At 45.0% G+C, this 27,498-nt stretch overlaps 1 long non-coding RNA gene across 2 annotated transcripts; it reads left to right on the top strand.

The window, feature by feature from the left end:
• Positions 1-2,800: 2,800 nt before the first annotated feature.
• Positions 2,801-26,703, top strand: LOC144752021 (uncharacterized). 2 transcript variants are annotated; one of them, XR_013593995.1, is made up of 6 exons: positions 2,801-2,875; positions 2,977-3,122; positions 3,219-3,245; positions 3,326-3,373; positions 3,463-3,566; positions 26,524-26,703. It is a non-coding gene; the product is annotated as an uncharacterized LOC144752021 (long non-coding RNA). The 2 variants fall into 2 exon arrangements; XR_013593994.1 differs by lacking the exons at positions 3,219-3,245; positions 3,326-3,373; positions 3,463-3,566.
• The last annotated feature ends 795 nt before the right edge of the window (positions 26,704-27,498 follow it).

Below are 27,498 nucleotides of genomic sequence, written 5' to 3' on the forward strand. Positions count from 1 at the left end.
TAAATGCGACACATCCGTGGTGGCGCAAGGGGGAATTGCATGTTGCATCTATTCTGGCGCATCCCTGCTGATTTTCAGAGATGCGCCAGACATTGTAAATATCCCCAGGGAATACTAGGAGGAATTTGGCCTTGTAAAGCCGGATGAGCAAAGGTTTTCCCCATTATGCTGGGATTAACTCATAATTGCACAGTACTGTCTAAGTGTTTATTGCACAGAATAATGTGCAACCTATAATCAATGCCAGAGCCATCATTGGGTGCCCCTGTTGCCCCCAAGAGATACTGACCTTTGCCAACCTCTCCAAACAGCCACATTTGTATGCAAAGTAAGAGTAAGCATCACTGTTTTCCTTGGACCGCAGTCCACATTGACGAGTTTCCGGATTGCCCACTGCTAAAACTGCTTTGTCCTAATTCCACCACAGGCCTCTCTAACCCACCACACTCCCTGCCTACTTCTCTCTTTACCATTCTTGCATTCTTTACCACTGTTATTTTGTTTTTCTTTTACTGTTTCTATGCCTCTTTTGTATTTTTCTCTCGCTTGTTCTGGGTCAAAGTCTAGTGATGAAAAATGTGTGCAAGACCCCAAAAATGAGTGCCGGTGGGCCACACCCCCAACCACCGGCTCAAATGAAGCACAGCAGGCCACCCATCAAGACCTCCTATGTTTTATTCCACTTTGCCTCCATTGGACATAGTCAAACATTTTTACTAGCAAAGACATAGGTGCACCTTTAATGGCAAATGCTTGATCACATAAGTTTGCTATTTGAAGGAAAGTGATCAAAAGCAAGAGTGTATATAGAGGTAATATTTACCCCTTCCGTAGCCTTAAACCCTTAAAACATCCTAGCACTGAGAGTATAGGTAAGCCCTGCTCTAGATAAAGCATAATGTCAGCACAAGGTAGAAGACAAGAGGAAATACAACCCAAGCTACTGTCGAAAGGCCTGGGAAATAATGCATGCATCAGACTTTTCACAATTTACAGCAGAATGCCTTTTGGTGGGCATTTTTCCAAGATAAAAGCCACGATCCCTTCCTCGGAGTCCAGTTTTACTGCATCGATTTTTCTTTGGAAATAAATGGCATTTTGCGCTCGCGCTCCGAGGCCCGTGTGTAAATCAGTGGGTGTTGCCATCCATCACTGGAGTGATAAGGAAATCACCCACAAAGCCCTGCGGTCATAAATGTGCATACGTGAAGAAAAAAGAAATAAAGCAGTTTAAAAATAGAGCGAAGCAGCAGGGGATTTCGGAGTGTACAGTGAGTGGATAGCTACAGCCTCTGGAGCAGATTTACAAGGCCCTTGCGCCACAAGTACGTCACTTTTTGTGACGTAAAGGCGGCGCATGTTACTTCTCCATATTTACAAGGACAGGAAAAGCCTCTCTGAGTTGCTTTTCCTGTCCTTGTAAATATGGCCCCTTTACACGCAGCACTTTGCGTGAAGGGGGCGTCCCATGGGTGTTGCTGTGGGTGTTCCCACGCAACACCCATGGAACAAGACACATATCCAGATTTTTGAGGACTCGTAAATCTGGAAATACATCAATTTGCTACGCCATCCAAGGGGTGGCGTAGCGAGGCGCTACGAGGAGAATTTTTTTAATTTCTCCTCGTCTTTTCCTCCTTCAATGTGCGCTGCATTCTACAGCACACATTGAAAGAGGAAAATGCCTCTAGTTACGCATGGTACAAGGGTGCCTGCGCCTGCGCATAGGAGCAGTTTGTGCACAAGAGCAGGGGAGAGCACAGGAATGCAACATATTATTGTAAATATGTTGCATTCCTGTGCTTTGGAAGCAAAATTAAGACTCGAATCACGGAGCATAAGAGCAGAATACGCAATTTAAACCTAACGTCACCCTTAGCAGTTCACTGGAGAGACACAGGTCACACAATCTCTCAATTGCGGTTCTTCATCATTGAACAAGTACCCATAAAGGCAGGAATCAATAACCACCAAAGATTGTTGCAAAGAGAACTATTTTGGATCAAAAACTTACACGCGATGGCTCCCATCGGTCTTAACGATAAATATGATTTATCTTGCTTCCTATGAGCAAATAAAGCATCTCATGCAGATATTAAAATCAGAGCCCTTATGGGTCAGCGCATATAAACTGAAAATTTATGAATACCAAAAACCTAAGCAATTGCATAAAATCAACCAACTTTATTACATTATAGCACTAAGACAAATAATATAGGGTTTTGAGATGTAATAGCAATGTATATTAAGACATGTGATTAAGATACAACAGTACCCATTGAAAACTTATCGTGCATTTGAATATACTGGTTCACATTGTACAATGTATAATACGCACCATCATTGCCGTTAACATATTCTTTTGAACATAAACCTGAAGGTATCACAAAACATCTACCACAGAGTGAATACATCAATAAAACACTTAGTACATCAGTCAGGACGAGGGTTTGTATAGCATGGTTGGTTAGCGTTTGGTGTTATCGAGATAACAACACCTTATAATATGGCGTCTGCGGCAGGAAGGTAGTGTTTAAGTTGGAACTTATGTTGGTAATAACAAGAGAATTGCTTGGTCACTGTAATGTGACATTCATAATTTATTCACAATTCATTCATTAAACTCAAGATATTAGGTAGGACGCGGTTTGAAAACCGAGCGCAGGTGATACGTACAGCATTTATGCTGAAAATAACCTATTGAAATATGGCGTCCGCGACTCGATCAATGGTAGCGCACTAGTCCGTTGTTTATGTCTTTGTGTTCAGGCGCGCGGGAGATTGTTATGAGACGCGGAACTATCGGTAACAGTTGAGACACTCTTTGATTGGAGAGCAGGTCGTTTTGATACGGAGAGAATCGTTTGAAAACAAGGTAAGGGGTTTTCGGTTGTACCGAAAGATATGTAGATGAGGAGTAGCAATTCGCGATGGGCTTGAGTATTGACGGCGAATTTGTTTGTTTATGTTTTGTAGTGAACATCATATGGACGGATTCAACAGGTATGCGGGAGTGGAATTGACATGGAATATAACTTACGGTTCAGTACATTGGAGTACTAATAGAGCATACGTGATTTGTCATTATATTTTGCAGAAACAGAACAGTGCTGGAACAACAGGTATGCCAGTCTATATATAGGAGTGGTTTTAAGCTATATGGAAATGGTTAGTAGCAGTAAGCAGGACACTGAATATATTCCTTGTTTGTTGTTTAGGGTACTTTTGAAGACTCGAGATTTGTGGTAAGCCTATGTTAGCAATCCAAACTTGGTTCATTCTCAGGACGCATTGTTATACTTGGCTTGGCTGAGAGAATAAATAGATTTAATTTTTTCACACAGGATTTAAGAATTGAGCAATACGAGAACAGGTATGATAACACACAGGATACACATATAACACCATCCATGGGCATCTTAAAAGTGAAATTACATGGTCATTTTTATTTATTTCTTACAGATTCGCCCCTGATGAAGGCACCTTGGTAGTGCCGAAATGCATTGGGCACCAGGCATTTTATAGAAATTGTACAGCACATAACATTGTTGAATGCAACATGAAATGTAATGCTAATGTTGTGGTTTTGTGAATGTAATACAATTCATAGAAATACAATGTCATAATTTGGTAATATACAGATGAAAACAAGATAAAAAATATCTAAAAATAAATAGAAGCAATTAAACAAAACAGAAAGTTCATTGTTTGTTAAGAAAATATAAATTGTTTAGGTGCATAGCACCAAGTGGATAGTGCACGGTTCGTTGGGTCAACGTGTACAAAAGGATGTATGACATTACAACGCATGCATTTACATCGCATGCCTTTACAACGCAAGTATTACAACGCAGTCCATTACAACGCATAGTGATTTGGGGCGCTGGATAGTGAATAGTTTAATTTACTATTCCAACTCCAGTCCCTGTGGACACTAGGGAAGGTTATTGGATAGTAAATTAACCTGTTCCCTATCCTAGAGCGCCCCCCAGAGCTATGCGTTGTAATAGTTTGCGTTGTAATGGTTGCGTTGTAAAGGCTCTGCGATGTAAAAGTTTCGTTGTAAGTGTTGTACACCATCACAAAAGTGACGCAACTCCAGCAATGCGTCCTTTCAAATGGGGAAAGCCCCATGTGAAAGGGCTTGCGTCAGTCTTACGCCTGCTGTGAGGCAGGCGCAAGATTTTGACCCAACAGCGTCCTAAAAGTGATGCAGTGAAATCTCATAGATTTCACTGCGTCACTATTACGAGACTTTTTGCGGGGGAACGCCCCCTCTGCATACATTATACCTGACGCAGGTATAATGTAGCGCAGGGGTTTACAAAGTGACGCATCTGCTTAGATGCGTCACTTTGTAAATAGTGCGCAACAGGAGGCATGTTTTACGCGCCGATGCGTCACAAAAAGTGACGCATCGGAAGCGCAAAACTGATGCAAGGGCTCATAAATGAGGCCCCTGGGCTGCAAGTGCCAGGTCTGCCCAGCGCTGACCATTTCATACCCCTTTTTTGCCCTCCAGTGTCTCTGCCGTGAGGCATCCGAAGGACCTTGTTTGGGCAATTGTCCTTTTATGTCCTTGTGTCAAGATATTTATTGTTACACTTTGTAGCTCCCCACCATGCTGGTGGTTTACTGACCTCCGACAGCTCCCCCCAAGACTATGAAAAGCCCAGAAGTTCCAATGCCTCCACGATGTTCAGGAGGAACCTGTCGATCGCTACACCAGACAGGTGTACCTTGTCATCTGCGTAACAACCGACCTCTTTAAATTGATGCTCATTGATATGTTTAATTTCAGTCTACACCTCTCAACCGCTTCATGGCTCGCTGCCCCCTGCCATTCATATCTCGCTATGATTTCTGACCAAACTATGTCTGCTGGGTGCACCAGCCGTAACCTTTGTGTTGTACAACCAAAATGCCACCTTACAATATCCTGGCACCAGTCAACTGCTGGGTCCTTGAGATGTAGAAATGTCCTACACTCCGCACCCACCGTACATTCTTTAGCTCTGTCCCCTGCAGCGAGAAATACAACCCGGTGTTAGTACGACAGTGGCCTAATGCATGTCCTAAATGGTGACGATTTCCACCTATCCATGCACTGGATCCTCGCGTACACCATACCGTGCGCTGCTGCCGTGGTGAAAGCTCAATGTGGAATGAGTGTGAACGGAAGCGTGCTGGTGTGAAGCCCGCCCTTGGCAGAGCTTGACGTGATACTGTGATGAACTGGAACCTGCTGAAGTAGCTACTGTCCTCATGTAGGAATAAGGGGATCGCCTCCTACCCTGACCTACATGTAGCTGTGGGTTAAGCATACCAGGCAGTTTTCGCTTGTTGCGTGTGCTTTCCTGTCCCTTCCTGGTTGGATTTTTACCTTCTCAGGTACAGCACCAAGTGGAGGTCCTCTAGCAGTAAGCACACCGAGCCTGGGTTCGCCCTTGACGGTGTCACCAGCTCACTCACCCTGAATGGCCTGAAGATTGCTAAGGCAAAAGCTGATTTGACCAAGCGTGTCTCCCCAAGTATCTAAATATACCCAGTAGGGTCAACAAGACCTATGAATGTCAACTGGTGATCTGTTGTCGTGATTTTTGGGTTGCATGCGGCCCAGCCCTTCATTATTGTGTGGCAGTAAAATGTGTTCTTTGGGTCGACCCCCTGTACAGCATTACGTGGTAAACTATGGCACTCAGGTGTGACTGCACCTATGATCTGGACTTGCCTTGCTTGAAGGCCCATTAAATAAATCCTTCTACCTTATCGCTGGTGCAGGTTCTCGCATCCCCCCATTGCCCTACTGAACTGCTGCAAACATTTACTATACGTGGCCATGGTCTCCGGGGCCAGGGCCCTGACATCGAGTACTGCTAGGTCACGTACACGATGTCCCATATGTCTGTTGGTAGTGTTGTCATCCGCTCGTCTACCTATGGTGCGAGTTGGCAGAACCTCTCCCAGTGAAAGTGAGCGAGTTAGTGTAGACAAGTAGGATCTGCTTTTATGGTCACCCCTACTTTTTTGCTGGTGTCATAATTTTTTTCTGACTAGTCTGAATGGGATCCTGCCAATCAGGACACCAGTCTCTCTGCTTCTTCCCTAAATTGGACATGGTGAGTACTTATGTACACACCAGATTGGCTACTGGTGTTCCCTTCTAAGTCCCCAGTAAATGGTACTAAGATACCTAGAGCCTAAGTACACCAGGGGTCCCCGTTACCTGAAGCATGTGTTAGGCCACCCGTGGGAGACCACCAACACTGTGACTACAGGCATGTCATTGCAGCCTGTGTAAGCTGGTGCTAGCACCACTTACGACAGATTTGTTTCCTTATATCTGAGGTCACTGCACTTACAACCTACACGTCACCGCTAAACCAGGCCTTTAAATCCTGAAGGCGGGGTGCTCTGTTATATGTGTGGGACTGCCCCTGCATGAACAGGTCAACCCTACAATCAACGGAGCCCATTCTCCCGGGTTGTAAGTGCATCAGCCATTACGATACATAGAGTGTCCATGCGTCATTATGCGATGGCTAACTCTAAACTTGCTTTAACAAACCCTGTCGAGTTTGGTATCAAACATTTTGGAATCATACCCAACACAGCAAACAGTGTATGTTGGAATCATACCCCAATACTGTAAACGGTATTGGAGGTATGATTCCATGCACTGTAAAGCTCTTCCTGTCAGTGCTCCCGGTACCAATCTTCTAGACCCGAACAACAAACTATGGCTGCTGCCGACCAGAGACACAATTCTGCCCTCCTGCTGCTGAGCCAAGCTCCAGCAGGGGAAGGCAGTACAATAGGTTTACTGTCACAGGAAGGTGTGAGCACCTCCCCAGCCAGGACTTAGTGTATTGGGACAGGGTAGGGGCACTTGCCAGCGCCACTAGACTGCTTTGAAGGGCACACCGGGTGCCCTCCTTGCATACTCCAGTTGGAACCAGTTCAGGGAACCGCTGGACAAAGGACATGGGAGTATCTTCCCCTAAGTCCAGCCTCTCCTGTGGGCTCTTGGAGACACGGTCTGGAACAAAAGAAACTGAGAAATGGGGGAGCTTCATCAAAAAAAATGGCTGAGTCCTTCTCCGCCCGACTAAACAAAAGGCACATCACAACTACAATAGGATGACTGCACATCAGATACGGCAGAGGTGACGGACGTCTGATCGATAGAATCACAGCGGAAAAGCTGTCTATGCTGATAACCGAGATTCCGGTTACAACTGGGTTTAAATCGCCCATAACGTACGAGGTCCCCAAACAGAACCCCCTTGAGAGTTGGAAGTATCACCTCATCAAAAAAAGAACAATATTCAGGAGAATAGCCTTGAAAAAGTCATGGGTTACATCCCCATAACGACGAAACACGTGTCGGCTGTAACATCTCCAGAAATAAAATAACAACAAACGACAACCCTGAATGAAGAGGAACTGAAAAAATTATTTTCGTGATTGTATGATTGATGAAATTGTGGAAACACAAGTATACTGTTGAAAGTGCAAATACCTAACGTGTGCTAAGGAGTATTAAGTACAATAGGATGAAGTGCATACCAAAAGTGCAAAGGACCCAAAGCAAGAACATCAAAAACCGAATCTACCGCACGTTAAGATCTACCCATCACAGCCCAACTGACAAAGCCTACTTAGCACTGTTATGACAGCAAAACGATCAGCTCAGGAGACTAAAATGGGCTGTCAACAGAGAAGAAGGAGGTCTGGTCAAAACTGTATGCCGACATCAAGCAGAAAGACAGTGCAAGATTCTTGGGAACAATAAACAGACTTGTTTGCCCGACACATGAGGGAGTCTCAGCTAACATCTCAGAAGAAGATTGGCAAGATACCTTGGGGGCTATTTCCACCAAGATCACATCCTACAGACCACTGGATCAAAAATTACAATATACACAGGAGGAACCCCAACGGCAAGCCATCATGAGAAAGGGAGCGCAACATATTCTTTGCCAGCAGGGGGAAACATGATGACCACTGCATCCCCAAGTTGCAATTTCACGACAATCAAAAGGCAAATAGGGAAAGGAAGGAGAGAAGGGGCTCAGGGTCCAATTGAGATTCCCCCGGTACTGTTCAAACAAGATGCAGAACTCTGGGCCAAGGCCCTAAAACCTCTCTTTACTGAAATGAGGCAAATTGGCAGACTTCCATCCTCCTTGAGGCGTTCAATATTCTCCCCAATATTCAAGTCGAGAGACAAGTTTTTGCCCAAAAACTACTGTTTAGTAGCTCTCCTAGACAACGAGGCAAAATATTTCGCAGGAATACTCCTAGAAGAGCTCCAGTCCTGGAACAAAGAGAAATAAATCATCCCTCCTAAACAGACAGGCTTTGGAAATTCTGACAGAACTACAACAAACATCTTGGCACTGCTTGATAAGGCGGAATCAACAAAAATGCTATTACACCTATGTATCATAGACTAAAAGGCTGCATTTGACCATGTGAACCGTAACAGACTCTAGGTCAAACTGGCACAATGGGAGATCCCACAGACTCTGCTAAACCTGGTAATCCATCTTCGCACAGATACATGGGTCCAGATAAAGCTGGGCAACAGCTCCTCTCTGTCAAGACGTATACCAACCAAGAAGGGACTTAAACAGGGGTGTGTCCTGGCTCCGACCCTATTTAACCTTGTCTTAGCAGACCTGGTACCAGCACTGAATACCTGCAACTCACGCACTCAAAGAATAGGAGGATTAGCACTATCTTGCCTTCTCTATGCAGACAACATAGTCCTGATCAGCCACACGCAGGTGGGCCTACAGCACCTTCTCACCATCACACAGGAATTCTCCTAAGCTAATGGCCTAACCATCGACCTGGAGAAAACAAGGACAATGACGATCAGGAAAAACCTAAAGAAATCATCGGTCTCGCACTGGGGCAATGCATGCACTGAATCTGCGCCGGACTATAAATACCTAGGTGTGATCATAGACAAGGTAGGCCACTTTGTTGCCCAGAAGAAGTCAATCAGAAGGAAAGGCCTTGCCCTGGTAGTCTCACAAAGGAAACTCAGTTCAAAAATGAACAGTCCATCGTTACTCCCCTTAGTTCAAGTTACACAAACCAAGCTCTTACCAATGATAGCCCATGGCTGTGAACTACAGAGGGGCATGGATTCAAAAATCCTGGACAGCGTAATTATACCAGTGTGCAGAATTATCTACTGTGTGCGCAAATACACCTCACAAGCAGAGATTAGGTTGGAGTTTGGACTACAAAAACTGACCCTGGCAAGACATGGAGCGCATATCATCACCTGGGATAAAGTCCGGAAAGCTACACCAGAAACTCTCAGTCTTTACTTATAGTTAGAATTAAAATAAAGACACTCATCAACTGCTTCATCCCATCTCAAAATATGCCTGAGTAATACAGGGCTAGCACAGCTCTGGAAAACACCCACCAACAATATAGCATGAAAAAAGTATATGGAAAACCGTAAACCTTTTATCATTGACCAAAGTCAAAGAGGGCCCACGGCTGGATGACCCTGAACACTTATACCGTCCTGGCACCCCAAAAATATTTCAACTTACGATATGCAAAAACCGTCAAAACTTAATTCCTGAAATATCGACTGGGTCTGCCACCTTGCATACAGCAGCTCCCACACTGGCTTAGTGTTCAAGCAGGCTCCACCTGCCGCTTATGCAGCACAGCACTGGAGGACCTTTTGCACCTCTTATGTACATGTAAAGATCTTCTGAAGGAATGGAAACAACTATTGAAACCTCACTTTAATCAACGAGGGTTCCGTACACGAAGGCAAGCCATGCTGGGCTCCTTCACATCACAGGGCCTACAGCTGAACTGCTGTTTGGTAAAATGTTGAGACTGGTGGCAAAAAAATGCCAGCTCACTGATGGAGGAACGTTTAGCCAGAAGACCCGAGCAAATTTAAGCTTTTTCATTGCAATCATTGAACCCACGTCATACCTTACCCCGCGCAGAGGCCATACAGTATAACAACACTAACCAAACCTGCAGGGGAAACAGGCTCCCCACCGACAGCCACATCCCTAGAGACGCATAAAAACAAACTTAAAAACCCAATCCATAATGAAGATGGTTAACACATTTATTTTAACAATATTTTATCATCTTTTAAAAATTTTATTGCTGTGCCTTGATGCAATGGTTTTGAGTAACTATGCTAAGAAAATAAACTTGAGAACTTGAACCCTCCTGTGGGAGGGACCCCTGAATTGTTCCAGCCCTTTCCTTAGGCTACTTAAGGGCTTACCTGTAGGTGATTCTTTAGATTCTTGTGGGTCAAAATTCAGATCCGAAACCACTTCATCTTCAATCATATGGGCACTTTGGACTTTGTTGGACTTCGCTTTGGGTACCGAGACTGCAATTGGGAAGACTCCTGCTGCTCCTGGTTTTGTCATCCTGCCAGTCTTCTGCAGTGTCCATGCATGTGGTCCATACAGGTTCCTCTACAGGCCTGTGGACATCCAAGACACCCGAAGGAATCTCCCTTGAAGTGAAGGAGTCACTTCCCTTCACCTGCAGGCACCGCAACAAAGCTGACCAGTCTGCTGCTCCTGGGCTCCTATGGGCTCCAAAAGGTTCAGCAACCCAGGTGGTGGTTCTGCAACTCCCTTGAGGCTTGCACTGTCTTCACAGCAAGTTGAAGCCAGTATCCCTCGTCGGAACTGCTGGAGTAGTATCCATGTGCACCGTATCGACTTGCTATTGCCAAAGCTTGTTGACTCTCTTCACCAGAGATTTTTGGGCTCCAAGAAGCTCCAGCCTCCCCTAAGAACATCATCCTCACCGCATCCTCTGCACATTGGGCCTACACCATTGATAAGCTGCTCAGGGTCCTCTTGCGACTCCTGTGCCTTCAGCCTGTGCATCCTCTTGAGGGTCTTCTTTGGCTTCAGTGGGCTCCTCTGCTTGCTCAGGGCCTTCTCTGACTTACCTGCTCATGGTGAGTCCCTTGGACCTTGCTGATCCCAACATTGCACTTTTTAAAATACTATGTTTGATGCCGTTGCCAAGGCTTGTTGGTGCCCTTGCCAGACACTGACCCCCTGGCTCTTGAAATCCGACGTGGGACGGCTCGTGAATGGCTCCTGGTCTTCCACAGCAAATGTAAATGTGGGTGTACTTGTAAAGCGCACTGCGACTCCAAGGAGTATCCTGGCGCTGAAGACCACTGGGGAACCCGTCCTGGTTTTCCCTGTGAGATTGTCCCTTTCTGGGTATCTCCAAGGTGAAACCAGGCATCCCCGGCGTCTGTGGGGGGCCGTTGTAGAGATGAGGCAAGCTTAATGCCCAGAGTTGCCGAGTGTGTTCCCTGGTTAGAGTAGGCACCGAGGCGAGAATTATCGAGTCCGTTTTGACCCTGGTCCACGACCCTGCCGCGTCGGGAATTGAACCCTGGTCCCAGGCCGTTCTTTGCTTACGGGTCTGCCGCCTCTAACCAGTGAGCCACACCACTCCACAGCATCGTCTGGTCCGCACAGCTGCAGCTGCATGGTCACCATCAGTTCTTCTGCATCTCCAACATTGGTGGGCATTCGTCTTCCGTGCCTCCTGGTCACTCCTGAGTGGCATAGACTCGGTCCCCTCTGCTTGCAGGTACCTCTCATCTTGAATCCACCTTTGGGTTCCACCGTACTCTTTCACCTTCTTCGCCAGCGGCATCTTAACTGAAATCCTCCATTGTGGTCTATAGTGGTTTCCGTTGTCATTTGGTGTGGTATAGGTATCCTGGTTCACGGGGTATCCACGGGTGGGGTGACTCGCCAACCTTCCATCTTCCACAGGGTTTGTTTAGGGGCCTTTGAGAAGGGTCCATCTTCTTAAAAATTGCAACTGCGACTTACCCATGGACTTGCATTGAGCACGCTGTCGTGTTCCCACTCTGCACACGGCCTCCGTGGGTTCCTGGGTAGTTACCTTGGGTGGTTCCTTGGGTCCCCAGCTCTTCCACGTCTTCAGAGTCCAGCCTTGATTTAGGTTGTGGTACGCATTCCACTTAGTATATGGTTTGGTCTCCCCTGGAGAGCACTGTGTATTTGTGCTACTTATGTGATCTATTACCAAAGCATTGTGTGTTATGTGATTATATGCCTGCGTAGGCGATATTGCAATGTGTTAGTGAGTGTTTATAATAAATACATATTTTTATAACAAAACTGTGTGGTTCTTTTTCACTTAACCTACACTATATGATTAGTACTATTAAAACAAGCTGCTTTACACTCGTTCTGGACTAAGCCTGAAGGCTGCTCTCCACAGCGCCACTTAGAGAGCTTTCTAAGGTTTTCTAAGACCACTAAATCACCGTAAAGGTTGTCTGGGTTAGTGCAGGGTGCTACACTTATATAAGTGAGCACCATATACTAAGCGAGCCAGCTACAGTTAACAAGTGAATTGTCGCATCCTGACACATGCGTCGCCTTTATCGCTATGTTGCTCTCCAATTGGCAATCCACCAGACGCTGATTGAAGATGGTTCACAATATGACAGGTTTTGATTATTATTCAATGTCCCACACTGCAGAATAATAACAAGCAATGGCAAAGCCAATAGGTATGACATTAATGTTCTAACATGTAAAACAGGCATGCACATGTATGAATTTATACAAGCATGCTAGACAAGGCCGACTGTACTTACTCAAATGAGCAGTTTTTGATGCAACAGCCTTTAGTAGTGCAAGTGAACCATGTTTTGTCAAGTGCTCTCAAGGGTGGCGTTAAACATACATTTTTAATGAAATTGTAATGAAGAAAGCATAATTCTGGGCAGTATCAGGATTAAACGAACATGTGTAGAATCTTTAAAATGTCCAGAAGGAGTGTTTAACCATGAGTACAGAACATGCAATTATAGGCCTTTTTAACACTAGAGCACATTTTGATGCAAATAAGTATTTGCATAATATTTGTTTCATGTTTGTCACTGATATTTATTTCTCAGAAGCAGCACAGTTGTTATCTCTTTATTTCTCTCTTTACATGTAAGATGTCTATTATTTTAATGAAGTTTTTCGGACATTGTTTATGCCTGAGAGTCTAGGCAATCTGCAGATGATCCTGTGCTAGACAAAAAGCCATGTTGATTTATCTTGTCTCCATTGGCAAATACTTTTCATAGACTCCTCACAATATTCGGTATAGGTCCACCTATGGTTCCTTCCTTTATTTCTTATGTGCTAAGATCTCCACCACAAGAGTAGTTTGGTTACTGCATTACAGTGCTTGGACATTGTTGAGTCAATGATGAATATGGACTATGCCAATGTCTACATATACCATCCAGAGACACCACTGAAGCACTATCAAGAGGACACACCCAAATCTGCATCCTCAAATACATCACTGACTTATTCATCCAAATAGTAATCTTACAACTACATGCGTCATTCGTCCAGACTTGGAGTTTCCACTTCAATCATTTCACTAGCGATCAGATAAATGATGGTGTGCTGCAGGGCTCTTCTTTGAGCCCTACAGTTTTTATTAGTTATGTCTGCCCTCTGTCAGATAGAATCTATTCTTTTGGTTTTGAGATGGTATATTATGCGGATGATGCTTAGTTGATTGTCTCGCTACCACCAGATATAGACTGTACTTCCATGAAACTCAATAGTTGCTTAGAGAAGGTGTCTGAATGATTGGCAGCCAGCTGCCTGCAGTTAAATAGAGAGAAAACAGAGGTCTTGGTTCTAGGTGACAATCCAATACTTTGGGATCCAATTATCTGGTCCCCCTCCCCAAGGACAGCATCCTTCTCCTAAATCGAAAGTATAGAGTCTAAGAATTATCCTGGACAAACAGCTAATCATGACCTCTCAAGTTAAGAAGGTGGCAGGCCACTGCTTCGACCTCCTGAGAGCTCTGAGAAAGATTCTGAAATGGCTGCCATTGCAGTCACGCAGAATCATGATTCAAGGATTGATTCTTTCTCGCCTGATTGCAAAGCACAACACAGGCCCACATGTTCTCCATCAACTGGCCACCCCTAATCATACCTTCGGTCTAATAATCTAGACTTTCTTGTTGCCTATACGTTTTTTTCAGTTGTTTATGGATGATGTATTTTTGGATGATATTGTTGAGCAAACTAATTTATATGCTGAACAGTATTTGAGGGACAACAGCACCAGACTTAAGCTCCACTCTACAGCTACCCGGTGGACTCTCACAAATCTGGAGGAGATGAAGAAGTTCTTGGGTTTCACTTTTTTGATGGGCTTGATAAGGAAGCAGTCGATTTCTTCATAGTGGTTTACTAGTCCCTTGATGGCAACGGCTGTATTTCCTGCTATCATGAGTAGTGATCAATATTTGCCTCTACTTCTCATTTTTGTTGATAATGATATTGTGTTGACACAAGATCACCTGATTGTGATAGTATTTTTACAATTCGGCCTGTCCTTGAACAATTTGTAGATCAGTCTATGCTCCAGGGAAGAAAGAGCAGTTGGTAATTCTTTGGTCCTGATCAAGTGCCTCTTGGTTTATAGGCAGTACATTCCTGGCAAGAGGGCATGTTATGGAATTAAGATGTACATGCTGTGTGAGAGTAGGACTGGATACCCCCCAAATGTCCGTCTACTTTTGGAGTGAGTGAGAAAATTGTGTGGGAACTTGGTAGAATTCTTTTTATCAAGGGTCCCCAAATTATATGTTGATAACTTCTACACTGGTGTGCAGTTGTTCAGGTAATTGGTGAAAGTGGACACTGTTGCTTGTGGCACAATCCACTCTAACTATAAAGGTTACCCAAAAAAACTTGAGGGGGAGAGTGCAGTGCTTTGCGTAGTGATGAACTTCTAGCTGTGAAGTTTGCAGTTAGAAATATTTACATGCTGACTACCATCCATGATGACAATACTTCACCTGTGACTGTTTGGGATCCTATTGCTGAAGTACACAAACCTGTGTGCATTTTGGACTACAATAGGCACATGGGTGGTATTGCTAGAGAAGATCAGAGGTCAGAACCTTACACTGCTCTTAGTAAGGCTTACATTTGGTATAAGAAGTTAGCTATCCATCTTATCCACTTAGCAACCTTTAATGCTTTTCTTGTTTTTAAGGATTGTTCTCCAGATTCAAAGATAACATCTATTAAGTTTCAGGAGTCGGTGATAGGTAGCCTTGTTGTAGTTGAACAGGCAGGTGTTCCTAGAGTTGGAGTGGTGGAGAATGTGGTTAGATTGAAAAATCACTACTTTGCTGATCACATTCCTCCCATGCCCAAAAAAGACTTTCCCAGTAGCAGATGTAGAATCTGTATGCAAAGAGTTGTGCGGACAGAGACTCATATGTACTGCTCTGAGTGTCCTAAACCTGTACTGCGTTTGCCTGCTTGTTTTAGAATGTACCACATGCAAAAGAGTGTTTGGGAGCATCCGTGAGTGTAAAAGTGAGAGGCCTGGTCTGTATTGTTTTATATTTTTCCAAAGTTGGCATTAGTGCAATGTATTTCGTTGGAGGTTTTGTGTTTGTAGTGTTGCATCTACTTATATTTGCTTTGTGTTTTCTTTTTTGTAAAAAAGAAAAATATGATGGCGGTGTGTGTGGACTGGTGATGGGCTGGCGGTGTGTGTGGACTGGCACCTGGCTGGCAGCGTGCGTGGACAGGCGCCTAGCTGGTGGTGTGAGTGGACAGGGGCTTAGCTGGTGGTGTGCATGGACAGGTGCTCGGCTGGTGATGTACGTGGACTGGGGCTTGACTTTCGGTGTGTGTGGGCTGGGGTTTGTCTGGTAGTGTGTGTGGACTGGTGCTTGGCTGGTGGTGTGTGTGGCCTGGCACTTGGTGGGTGGTGTGTGTAAACTGGCGCCTGGCTGGCAGTGTGTGAGTAGTGGCTTGCTGCTGGTCACTACAAACACTGGTTTCCAAACGTCAGTCAACACACTCCATCAGCCAGTGTGGTTGCTGTGTCAGGCATGTGGGCATATGAAAGTGATGGGCTCTTGAATGTCACTGTCTGTTGTCATGTGCTGGGCACGCCACTGGTGATGTGAATAGTTTTGTGTTTGTCATGTATGAAAGGTGCAGGAATGGCCTTTAAAGAGATTGGTCCCTTGTCACTGCTTTACAATTAATCAATCAATCAGGGGAATTGTACGCGCACTACTAACCCATGAGGGTCTCCGGGTGCTGGGGGGGGTAGGCAGCTCTGCTCACTCAAAGAGCCAGGTCTTTAGTGTCTTCCTGTATATGTTCAGGGAGGGGGAGCGTCTGATGTTGATCTGGAGCTTGTTCCAGGTTTTAGCTGCGATGTAGGAGATGGCTCTTCCACCTGTTCTGACTCTGCGGATGCATTGGATTTCGACGAGGGCAAGGTCAGCGGATCGGAGGTTTCTCTTGGATAGGTGGAATGAGATTCTTTCATTGAGGTATTGGGGTGGAGGCATTTGTAAGCGTGGGTGAGTATCTTGAAAGTGACTCTTTTTTCAACAGGGAGCCAGTGGAGGTTGCGCAGGTGGGTAATGTAGTGTTGAGGGAGGCCGAGTACAAGTCTGGCTGTGGTGTTCTGTATGGTCTGGAGCTTGTGGAGCAGAGACTTGTTGATCCTGGCATAGAGGGCGTTTCTATAGTCCAGTCTGCTGGTTATGAGTGCGTGGGTGACGGTCTTCCTTGATTCGGAGGGATCCATTTGAAGGTCTTTCGGAGAATGCGGAGAGTGTTGTAGCAGCCGGATGCAACGGCATTCACCTGATGGGTCATGGAGAGGGAGGAGTTGAATAAAATGCAGAGGTTTCAAATGTGTTCCATGGGGGTTGGAGGGCTGCCGAGGGCGGTTGACCACCAGGTGATGGGCCCCACGCAGAGAGGGAGGGTCTGAGGACGAGGACCTCTGTCTTCACCAAGTTGAGCTACAGACAGCTGCTTCTCATCCAGGATGCAACGTCCTTCATTCCTTTCTAGAAGTTGAGTCTGGTGGTAACGGGGTCCTTGGTGAGGAAGAGAATGAGTTGGGTGTCATCGGTGTAGGATACTATGTTGAGTCTGTGCTGTCTGACGATGGCGGCGAGGAGGGCCATGTAGATGTTGAAGAGCGTGGGGCTGAGCGACGATCCTTGGGGTACTCCGCAGTTGGTTTCTGTGGGTTCGGAGAGGAAAGATGGCAGTTGATTCTTTGGGTTCTGTTGGTGAGGAAAGAGTGGATCCAGTTGAGGGCGGTTCCCTGTATACCCGCATTGTGGAGTCTGGCGGTGAGTGTGCAGTGGGAGACGGTGTTGAATGTTGCAGATAGGTCAAGCAGGATCAGGGCAGCAGTGTGACCTAGGTTGAGGAGGGTACGGATGTCGCCGGTGGCAGCGAGTAGTACGGTCTCGGTGCTTTGATTGTTGCGGAATCCAGATTCGGAAGGGTCGAGGATGGAGTTTTCTTTGATTTTATTTATTTATTTATTTTTATTTTTAAAGTTTTGTATAGCACATGCAAGACCCTGAAGGGTATCGGAGCACTTCACAATATTGGAAGGGGAGAACAAGGTAAAGGGGAACATTATAGAGGGAGTAAAAGAGCATAACATAATGAACTAATAAAAATGTACAAGGATGCGCAACTAAACATTACTTGGTACGGTAAGGTAGAGAATCCTGGGAATTACAGTTGATAGGCAAAACAAAAATGTGTTAATTGGGCATTGACGATCTTCTCGGTGACTTTGGCCGTGAACGGGAAGAGAGAGATGGGCCGGTAGTTCTTGAGGTCCATGGGGTCTGCTGAGGGCTCCTCGAGCAGGGGTCTGACTTCTGCGCATTTCCAGTCATCGGGAAGGTGCCGGTCTTGAAGGTGCTGTTGACGGTGTGCAGTAGTTCCTGGGCGATGACGGTGCCCGACTTGTGGTAGGTGTATGGCGGGCAGGGGTCAGAGCTCATGAGCTGTGAGTCACTGGTTCAGTGTTTTGACCTTTCAAATATTAACTGCATTTCATTTTTTGTGAAATCGTTTGTTAATAAAATTTTATATACTGAACCATCACTCACCTTCGTGCCAAATCCAACCAGTTTGTGTGTGTACTTGAGGAAAAGATGATTGTGCAGTAATAATTGTCTTTTCGCCTTTCTCTGCCAGGGTGAACGTTGTCTCTTTTTGTAAATGTTGTAATGTGTTGGTTCCGTGACTGGCGGTGTCAATGGTCTTGTGTGCATCATGTACAAAGGTGTGTGAATGGCCTGTAAAGTGGTTGGAGCCTTGACGCGACGTTACAGCTCACGAGCTGCGAGTCATTAGTTCGGTGTTTTGAACTTTTAATTATTAACAGTGCATTTCATTTTTGTGGAATCTATTGTTAATAAAACTTTATATATTGAACCATCACTCCCCCTTGTGCCAAATCCAATCAGTATGTGTGTGTGTACTTGAAGAATAGATGGTTGTGCAGTAATATTTGTCTTTTCTGTCTTTTACTGCCACGATGTACATTGTCTCTAGGGAAAATCTACCAACTCTAAATTGTTTCATAAACTAACCACCCAGGGTGGTACACAGTGGTGTCTTTCTCGTGGATCCCAACAAGTTTTGTTACCCACAATGCCCTGCAAACCTCAAAATGTGACCCAAGTAACACATTTTCCTTGCATTACTCTGCCATAGTGTTCCAGAATTAGAGGGAAACCACACATTTCCTACCAACCAGTGTTCTCCCAGATCTCCTTATAAAAATGCTGCCTCACTTTTGTGGGTGGGCTAAGTACCTGCGACAGGGAAGGGCCCAAAATATATTGTGGAGAGATCAAAACTATCTATCACAACACAACCTGGTTTTACAAGGGGGCCACCTGCGTTTTTGGTGCCGGGTTCGACGGCCATCTAGGGAAACCTACCAAACCCAGATATTTCTAAAAACTAGACACTTGGAGAAGTGTAAGGATGTGTGACTTGCATGGATTCCCCAATGTTTTCTTACCCTAAATCCTCTGCAACCTCAAATTTAGCTGACAAATCACTTTTTTCTCACATTTCTGTGTGGGATCACTGCACCGGCACAAATTTCCTAACACTCAGCATTCCCCTCAGTCTCCTGAGTAAAATGTTACCTCACTTCTGTGGGTGGGCCAAGGGCCTGGGACTGGGAAGAGCCAAAAACTTTGAGATTGGGGGATAGCACATCAAGCTGTAAGCGCTATATGTTTTTTATATACCTTTTTAGGCTGACTCTGCATTGGACGTATATTTGAAGTATTTATATGTACATACACTTCGACATGCTATGTTCTCTGCACTTTCAATTCTTATATCGAGAAGCTTCTCCTACAAGGGGACTGATTGTCCATTTGGTATTGTCCTGCAATCTCAGATTTGGCCTTTACAGCCACATCGTCACAGTGCCCTCATTAAGGTAATTTTTGCTCCACAGTTCACTCTACCTTCCTTGCAGTCAAGATTTTGCCTGTCGCTTCAATCCCCATTTCTATCTCAGCATCCTCAACTGACAAGTGCTTGCTCTTAGTAGTTGTGTCTCCAGTCTACTTTTATTAGCACCCTCATTACATTTGCAGGCTTACATCTACAATGGTGCAATATGCAGATGATACTATCTTATTTGATCACAGGACTGTCAGTCGGCACAGACAGCTAATTGCCTTGTCCCGCTACTGTTATGAAAATAGTATCTCTATCAATGCTTTAAAGAAAAAAATATTGGTGTATGGGAGGAAGAAAGCCAATCAAACCAAATTCACCTTGGATCAGGTGAATATTGAGCAGCTTTCCAGCATTAAATACCTGGGTGTCTACTTCAACGTGCATAGTTTACACTATGGGCAGCTTGTGCTGATGAAAGGAATGTTGGATGCAGTGCTTACTTTGTAAAAAAACTTACTGCTGAGGCTCTCGACAGTATGACACTAGAGCTTGCACCATCCGTTGACAGTGGCAGCACTCCCAATGACAGAACCAATATACTACTGATCATCACACTCTTAAAAGTCTGACAATTCATACTATTACAGACCCCCAAAGCTATAAGAATGGCTTTAGAGGCAAATAGTAAGAATTGGAAATTGAAATTGAAATAATAAACAGAAGTTGTTATGCTCGTACCTATATTGGCAGACACTACTACCATGTGGCAGACAGTCATAAGCCCCGGTGCTGGCAATTAAGTGGTGGTGCTAAGCACTGGAAAGCACCAGCACAAATTAAGCACTTGCCGGCTGCACTGATCATCAGTTTTCAGAAATTGCTAAAACAAATTAGAGGGCTTCATCTGTCTGCCAATGGTCAAGTCATTGATTCCATATTCATTCCAACATTGGCATATGAATCCCTAATTTTCCAAAATAGTCTCGACCCCTGGTTGGACAAGGCCCAGTGCTGCTTCTATAGAAGACTATTTCAGCTGCTGGATGCCACTCTGTCTTCGCAAATGCACCTAGAATTCAACTTAAGCAAGCAAGCAATCCTGGGGAAATTAAGATTCCTAAATTATTATCTCAACCTTTAGGCTGCCCTGCCTAGCTCACTGACGGGGCTTATATGTTCAAGCATGCAGAATAGTAAACTGGCATGGACATTATGTGCAACAAATTCAATAAAGGCCATGGGCGCCGAAGATACTATAGATCTGAACCTTCCACCAAAATTATGCGCCAAGTTGCTTACAAAAATTCAAGGCTGAGATCCACAAAGGATGATTGGCAGGAAATCTCCAGAAAGGCCAGTGCGAACATGTGCACTTCTTTCTATCTTTCCAGTGGAAGGACATGGGGGAGATTTACAAGTCCCTTGCGCTGCCAGAACTTCACTTTTTGTGACGCACTGGCAGCGCATTTCTCTGCCCCATATTTACAAGGACAGGAACAGCCACCCTGCGTGGCTTTTCCTCTCCTTGTAAATAGGGCCCTTTTACATGCAGCACTTTGTGTGAAAGGGGCATTACATGGGTGTTGCTGTTGGTTTTCCCACATAACACCCATGGAACCGGACACATTTCCAGATTTACAAGAAATCGTAAATCTGGAAATGCGTCAGTTTGCTATGCCACCCAACGGATGGCGTAGCCAGGCGCAAAAGGAGAAATGTTTTTGTTTCTCCTCGTTTTTTCCTCTTTCAATGCGTGCTGCATTCTACAGTTCACATTGAAGGAGGAAAATGCCTGTAGTGATTGTTTTTTTGCAGGAAAGTGCCCCTTCCGGCTCAAAAACAATCTCGCCATGGTGCAGCGCAGGGGAGAGCACAGGAATGCGACATATCATTGTAGATATGTTGCATTCCTGTGCTCTGAAAGTGCCTCAGAGTGGCACAGCCAAACGGCTTGCGGTGCTGCCCTGTGGCACTCTGTTGTAGATCTGCCCCCTACTGTCTAGTTTCCCCCATAAGTCTTGAGCTGAAAAAAAGACCAAATCAGGCTAATATGCTGCATTATACCCCTAAAAGCCTATAAATATGGACAACTGAATGTCACAGAGGCCTTCAACTGTAGGCTGTGACCATTCTCTGACATGTGCCCCTCGCTCTCCGATCCGGCTTCAGGGAAGTCTGGGGATGATGGGAAGTGTGTTCCACACGCTGATGCTCAAATATCCACCAAAGGAAACTACCGCGAGAGGCACTATTTCTAACAGTTTCTCTAAGCACAAAGAAGTGCCACACACCACCAAAGCTCCACCCCCTCTGAAGCTAATCCCCCACTCTGAGCAGAGCCTTTCAGAGCCGCTGAGCTCTGAGCGCCTGTTACGAATCCCAGCCCGGGAGGCAAAGAGCACGCGGCGCCTTAAGCATCCCAAGCCAACCTGACCGGTTGACATCTGGGCCCTTTGGTTACCTACCTTCTTTCCCGTTCCCACCCTAGTGGCGCTGCCTCTCCCTCACTCCCCGCCGGCCTTGGGTCCACGGCGGCCGCTGGTGCTGGTCAGTGACTGCCTCTCCCCCTGCAATGGGCGCTCCCGCCCCTCTCTCCTTAGCCCTTCACTGTTGACACCACTCTGATTGTGTTTCCCCACGAGGAAGGGACCTTGATGAGGTGGAACTGTGACATTATCCTCATGATTATTTACTGTGCTGACAATTGACGCCTATATGTAATGGAACGTTTGACCTGCTCTCTGTTTTGTATATTGCACGGTAATGTTGCACGATGTACTGTGTCTGCCTTGATTTTTCTCAATAAAGTTATCTGCAAAAAACCAAACAAAAAAAAAACCCCATCCCCAACCAATAACTGACAGAGAGCACAAAGTACCTAAGACCGCAACAAACACAAGGAAAACAGGAAACCACACCTTTTACAGCCACAAACTGCTACTGACAAACACCACTGGCAGTGTGTAAGCATCTACAGCTGACGAAGGTCCACTGAGTTCCTTGACAACCCTAACCAACAAATGCAAAAGAGCACACCATGACAAATAACCTAAACCAACCAGTGGTAAACAGCAGTTAAAACATCCCCCAATACTAGACCCAGGAGCACACACCACTTTAAATAATCCAAACTGGCTATTGGCAAGAGCACATAGAACATCAACAAATCCATCAAATACCAAAGAGCGCTTTGCACCTCGACCAACCCCAACAAGCAACTTCACATAGGACTCACATCACCTGCAAATAGCCAAAGCCAACAACTGAAAAGAAACCCCACATTTCCTCAAACATCCTCTGCCAACTGGAATTGGAGCATACATCACCCGCATTCATCCCCACCCAACATGGTAAAGAGCACACAACACCTGAAACAATCCAATTATAAATAGGCAAAGAGTACATGGAACCACCAAACAACAGCTATTAAAGAGTAAATAGCTCTGCCAACATTCCAGCCAATAACTAGCAGAGGATGTCCAGGTTCTCAAACAATCCAGTCTACAACAGGCACAGAAGAGACCACACCTCAATGAATCCACCCAGAAGCCTGTGCACAGTTCCTCTAATAAACCAGCTAACAACGGCAAAGAGCAACCAACAACCAGCAATGGAACGGACAGCATCTCATACAATACATCTAAAAATCCAAGTCCAGCCAACGACTAATAAAGAGCACAGGCTGTTTTTAAATATCAACCAGCAAATTTCAAAGAACACACAGCGTTTCAAACCGTCATGACAGACAACTGACAAGGGTTCCCCTGCCCAGGGCATCAACAAATCCGAACCCACGGATGCCAAGGAATACATAATGCATCATATATCACCTAAAAACATAATGTGCTTAAAGATCACCCTAAAGTCTGACACAGAGTAAACAGCCTTCTCTAAACAGATTTCCCGGTATTTATCAGAAGTCCTGTCAAGTGGAAGGGGACGACGTTCTTGGCTACGCCAGTTCGTAAACACAGTAGGCACTTCACTGTATAGGAAATTGTTATTTCCAAGCCGCGGGGGTAGGGGAGGGGGTCTCATGGGGGGATTTCAAGGGAGTTTAAAATTCAAATAAATTAAAAAGAAAACTTACCTGACCGGGTCCATGCCTCCTCTCTGCTCCTGGGCCGGGGGTCCGTGTTGGCGCATTCTGAACAGGAACAGCCACGTTACTGGCAACCCTTCTCAGCCAATACTTACGCTGCTCCAGCAGCGCCAGGATTGGCTTAGCAGGGATACTCGCCGCCCTGCCTCCCATTAGGAGACCGAGGGTTGTGGCGTTGATCAACCCTCGCTCTCCTAATGCGCAGCCGCCAGCTACAGCTAACACTAGTGCACATGACTGAGCTGTTCAGAAAAATTCTCCGACCTAAACCCAACATGAGCGCTTGTGCTGCTGCCTGCTGTGCGCTCGGCACCACCCCCTACACTGACAATGCATGTCAGTCAGCATGACGCTGGACCGCCCACCCCCTTCAGACTTTGAAGGGGGTGGGCAGTCCGGCGTCATGCTGACTGACATGCCTTGTTAGTTCAGAGCCTCTGAGGGAGCTGCAGGCACGCCTGCTTGTGGATCAACGCCCCAGTGTCCTAATGAACGCACTGCCACCAATGGTTAGGAATCCTACCTTTACCACTCCTAAATGCGTTTTATGATTACCGAAAGTCCTAAAGTTAGGATTTTGTCTCAGTTTAGGAGTAGTAAAGTTAGGAATCCTAACTTTATTACTCCGAAATGCCTTTTGTGAATACCGAAAGTATTAAAGTTAGGATTTTGTCTCAAATTACTTTTGTGAATCGGGCCGGAGTTTGTGTTCACCTTGCTCATTTTGCACACTGAAACAACTTTTAGGCAAAGTATTTATCATGTTTCAATTGAATAAGGAAGCCTGTGAGGTCGTTTTTAGTCCACACAATGGACTTTATGCGCCCACAACATGAAGAGTTACAGGCCCCTTGGTTTATTTTCTTTTTTGCTTATGGAATACATTTTAAAAGTAGTTTCGATTAGGTCCATACTTAAGAATGAAGCTTAGGTTTAGCTTGTTTAGTTTGCACATTGAACCAACTTTTAGATGAAATGCTTATTTTGTTTCATCTTAAGAATGAAGCTTGCATTTTCTAGAGCTTTCCAGCCTTATGTACTTAGCACTTCTAAATATCGTATATTGTTTGCCTACTTCCACATAAGGAATTATTGTTGGATGAAATGTTTATCAAGTCTCTTTTAATTAGGAATCCTACTGTACCCTATCTCTTTTATGCTAAAATTGTTCTAGTTTTAATTAACTCAACAATAAGATTTACCTTACCTCACCCTCATTTCTATATTGTTTCGGATTAGCTCCGGCTATCAGATATTCTATTCACAAGGCTTCTGCAGGAGCTCTGGGATTTACAAATTAAAGTGTAAAGCACAGCTTGTGTTTGTTGTAGAGAGAGGAGCACTAAGAGGAGGTACTGTGCACTTTAATTAGGGAGAAGACCTCCATCCTGGGGCTTGTTACTGCTCTGGTTTGCAGGCCCGGACTGGCCGTTGCGGGAACCGTGCAATCCCCCGGTGCGCCGCAATGGTGGGGGCCGGTTTTGGTCCTCTGGGGGCCGTTTTTGTTACAGGGCCGTTTTTGCAGCGTTGCTGCAAAAACGGCCCTGTAACAAAATTGGCTGAAAACCGGCCCTGGTGAAGAGCGCGGTCGCACCCCCAACCCCCCCCCCCCCGCCCCTCCCGCCCCCTGCCGAGCACTTTGCCAGGGCCGGTTTTAGTTCCCAGTCCGGCCCTGCTGGTTTGCGACTGCGCCTATTTAACCACACACGCTGTCGTTAAGCCTGTTGTGTTTGTGGCATCGATAAGAGAACGCACTGAGCACCTTAAGGAGCAGGGCCCTATTCCAGGGCTTGTTACCGGTCTGGCTTCATCAGCAGCTATCAAAGCACGCCAGATGATGCGCAGCCTGTTGCTTTTGTGGCACTCAGAGAAGAACACACTGTGGAACTCCATCCCAGGGCTTGTTACCAGTCTGGATCACTTAGGCAACTATTTATGTTGACTTTGTTTTAGTTTTCAAGAAATACATTTATACACACAATGTAGTGCAAAATAGTGTTGTGCATGGCACTGCAGATTGAATATCAAATTATAGTTCTCAAACTTAGGGGCATATCTACAAGTCCCTATTGTCACCACAACGTCACTTTTAGTGACGCAGTGGTGGCGTGAGGGACTTTGCCTTCCGGCACATAAACAATCTTACCCTCAACGCAGACACCCTTACACTCTGGTGCAGGGGTGCTTGGGTTGGCACTAGGCACCTCATTTTGGCACCTGCGCAGGGGGAAATGCAGGGCTGCACCATGTTCTTGTAAATATGGTGCAACCCTGCGTTTCTAAAGTGACGGAGTGTGTTGTTAGCCTTTTTGGCTTGAAGACACATTTCACCACTTTATTGTAAATATGCCCCTCAATGTCTCAGATAATGATTAATGATGACAAACGTGAGCATACATCAACTCAGAGACTGCATAGCCATGTCAAATGCACAGCATATGATGAGGATGAAGGCTGTAAGCATATAGTGTGGTCTGATGAGGAAATTCAATGCAAATCACAAAACTTCACATCATATAGCCTGGAAATCGGATGCACAAATATTAAGGTCCTCATCAAACCAGCAATATTTTCTTAGATATTTCCCAAAATCTACACGCCTGACTGCGCATGGTGATCTAGATAACCCCACAGTGGCCATTAAATATTTCTGGGTTTACATTGTTTATAGTTGGTAGTATCTTGCGATTTGCATCCAGGTTTCTGGTCTGGTAGGGGGACTTAATATCAGGTCATGGCCACTTTGTATTTGGCCAACAACAATAACATGGCTGCAAGCCTCGTAACCGACAATGGAATGTCAGCCACAGTTCCTCTCTTACCCTGTAGCCGTCGAATAACGATTTATATGTAAGATAAGCTCATAAGACTGAATATACTAGTCCGACCTGTCCCCGTTCCCAAGTCCATACCACATGCTTAATAAAAGAGGATAAAGATGGTGCCCTTGTATGCAAATAATGATGTATAAATACTGGTCATTACTTAAGCTTTTTGTACTTTGTAGTTTTAACTCTTCGTATTGTGTGACAAAATAGAAAGAAAAGCAAAATAGCTATGTCTAATGGTATGTCTCTTCTTCTAGAACTCTGTCCTGATGAAGGTCACATCCCAATACCGAAACGCTGCGTCGACAACTTGTGTTCACGATTTTAACTTTTTGCCATTTCTGTGTACCTATGTACATTTTTAACTGTATTTAACTGCACCACAAAGTATTTTTATGTGTATGTAATTTGTAAATTAAAAATTTTACAATTTTCTACATTTTGTGTTAGAGTTGTTTTATGACTTTTTCCTCTAGTATTGTGATTTATTTTTCATGTGGTTATGGCATTTAAAGGCTAGTAGCCTTCCCCCCCCCCCTCTCTTTTGCATCTATTTACAGCAAGCAAAACAAGTTTCTTTGGCCAATCCTTTGGTACATTAGGGACCCCTCTCCTTTTTATTGCTTATAATTGATGTAAACCAATTTGATTTGGAAGCAGGTGTAGGTACAAACCATGGGCCTCACTTTTGCACTGCCAAAGCAGCACTTTTTTTTACGCTCCAGTGGCGCAATGTGGTGCAGCATATTTAGAAGGCCAAGCAAAGTTACTTTGCATGGCTTTTCACAGCCTTGTCAATATGTGCCCCTTTCTGAGTCTCGGTGGGAATAGTGTGATTCTTACTAGAGTTATATGCTGGGAGTATACTACATTGCGTCCAATCCTGTGATCTAAGGTCCACCAGACCCAGTTTGTGCATTACACGGTATGAATATGTAAAGGAGCTTTGAGCTGTTCGATGCATAAAATATTGAGTATAGATCCTTCTATCTAATCACTTTTGATTAGGAGATGTGGCAAATCTGAATCAGGGTAGCACTAGTAGAAGGCATAATGAGTTTTAGCTGTTAGGGGATATGCATAAAAGATCTGTACACCAAAGCTCCACCTTTCCAGTGACAAAATGAGGGTCTCTCAATTCACTCTTCAATTCTCCCCAACTCACATCATCTTGGTTGGTAAGGCTTTGAGATTATCAAAGAATAAAGCATTAAATGCGACTCGAATGTTCA

Source organism: Lissotriton helveticus, chromosome 4_2 (assembly GCF_964261635.1).
Source record: "Lissotriton helveticus chromosome 4_2, aLisHel1.1, whole genome shotgun sequence".
Lineage (NCBI taxonomy): Eukaryota > Metazoa > Chordata > Amphibia > Caudata > Salamandridae > Lissotriton > Lissotriton helveticus.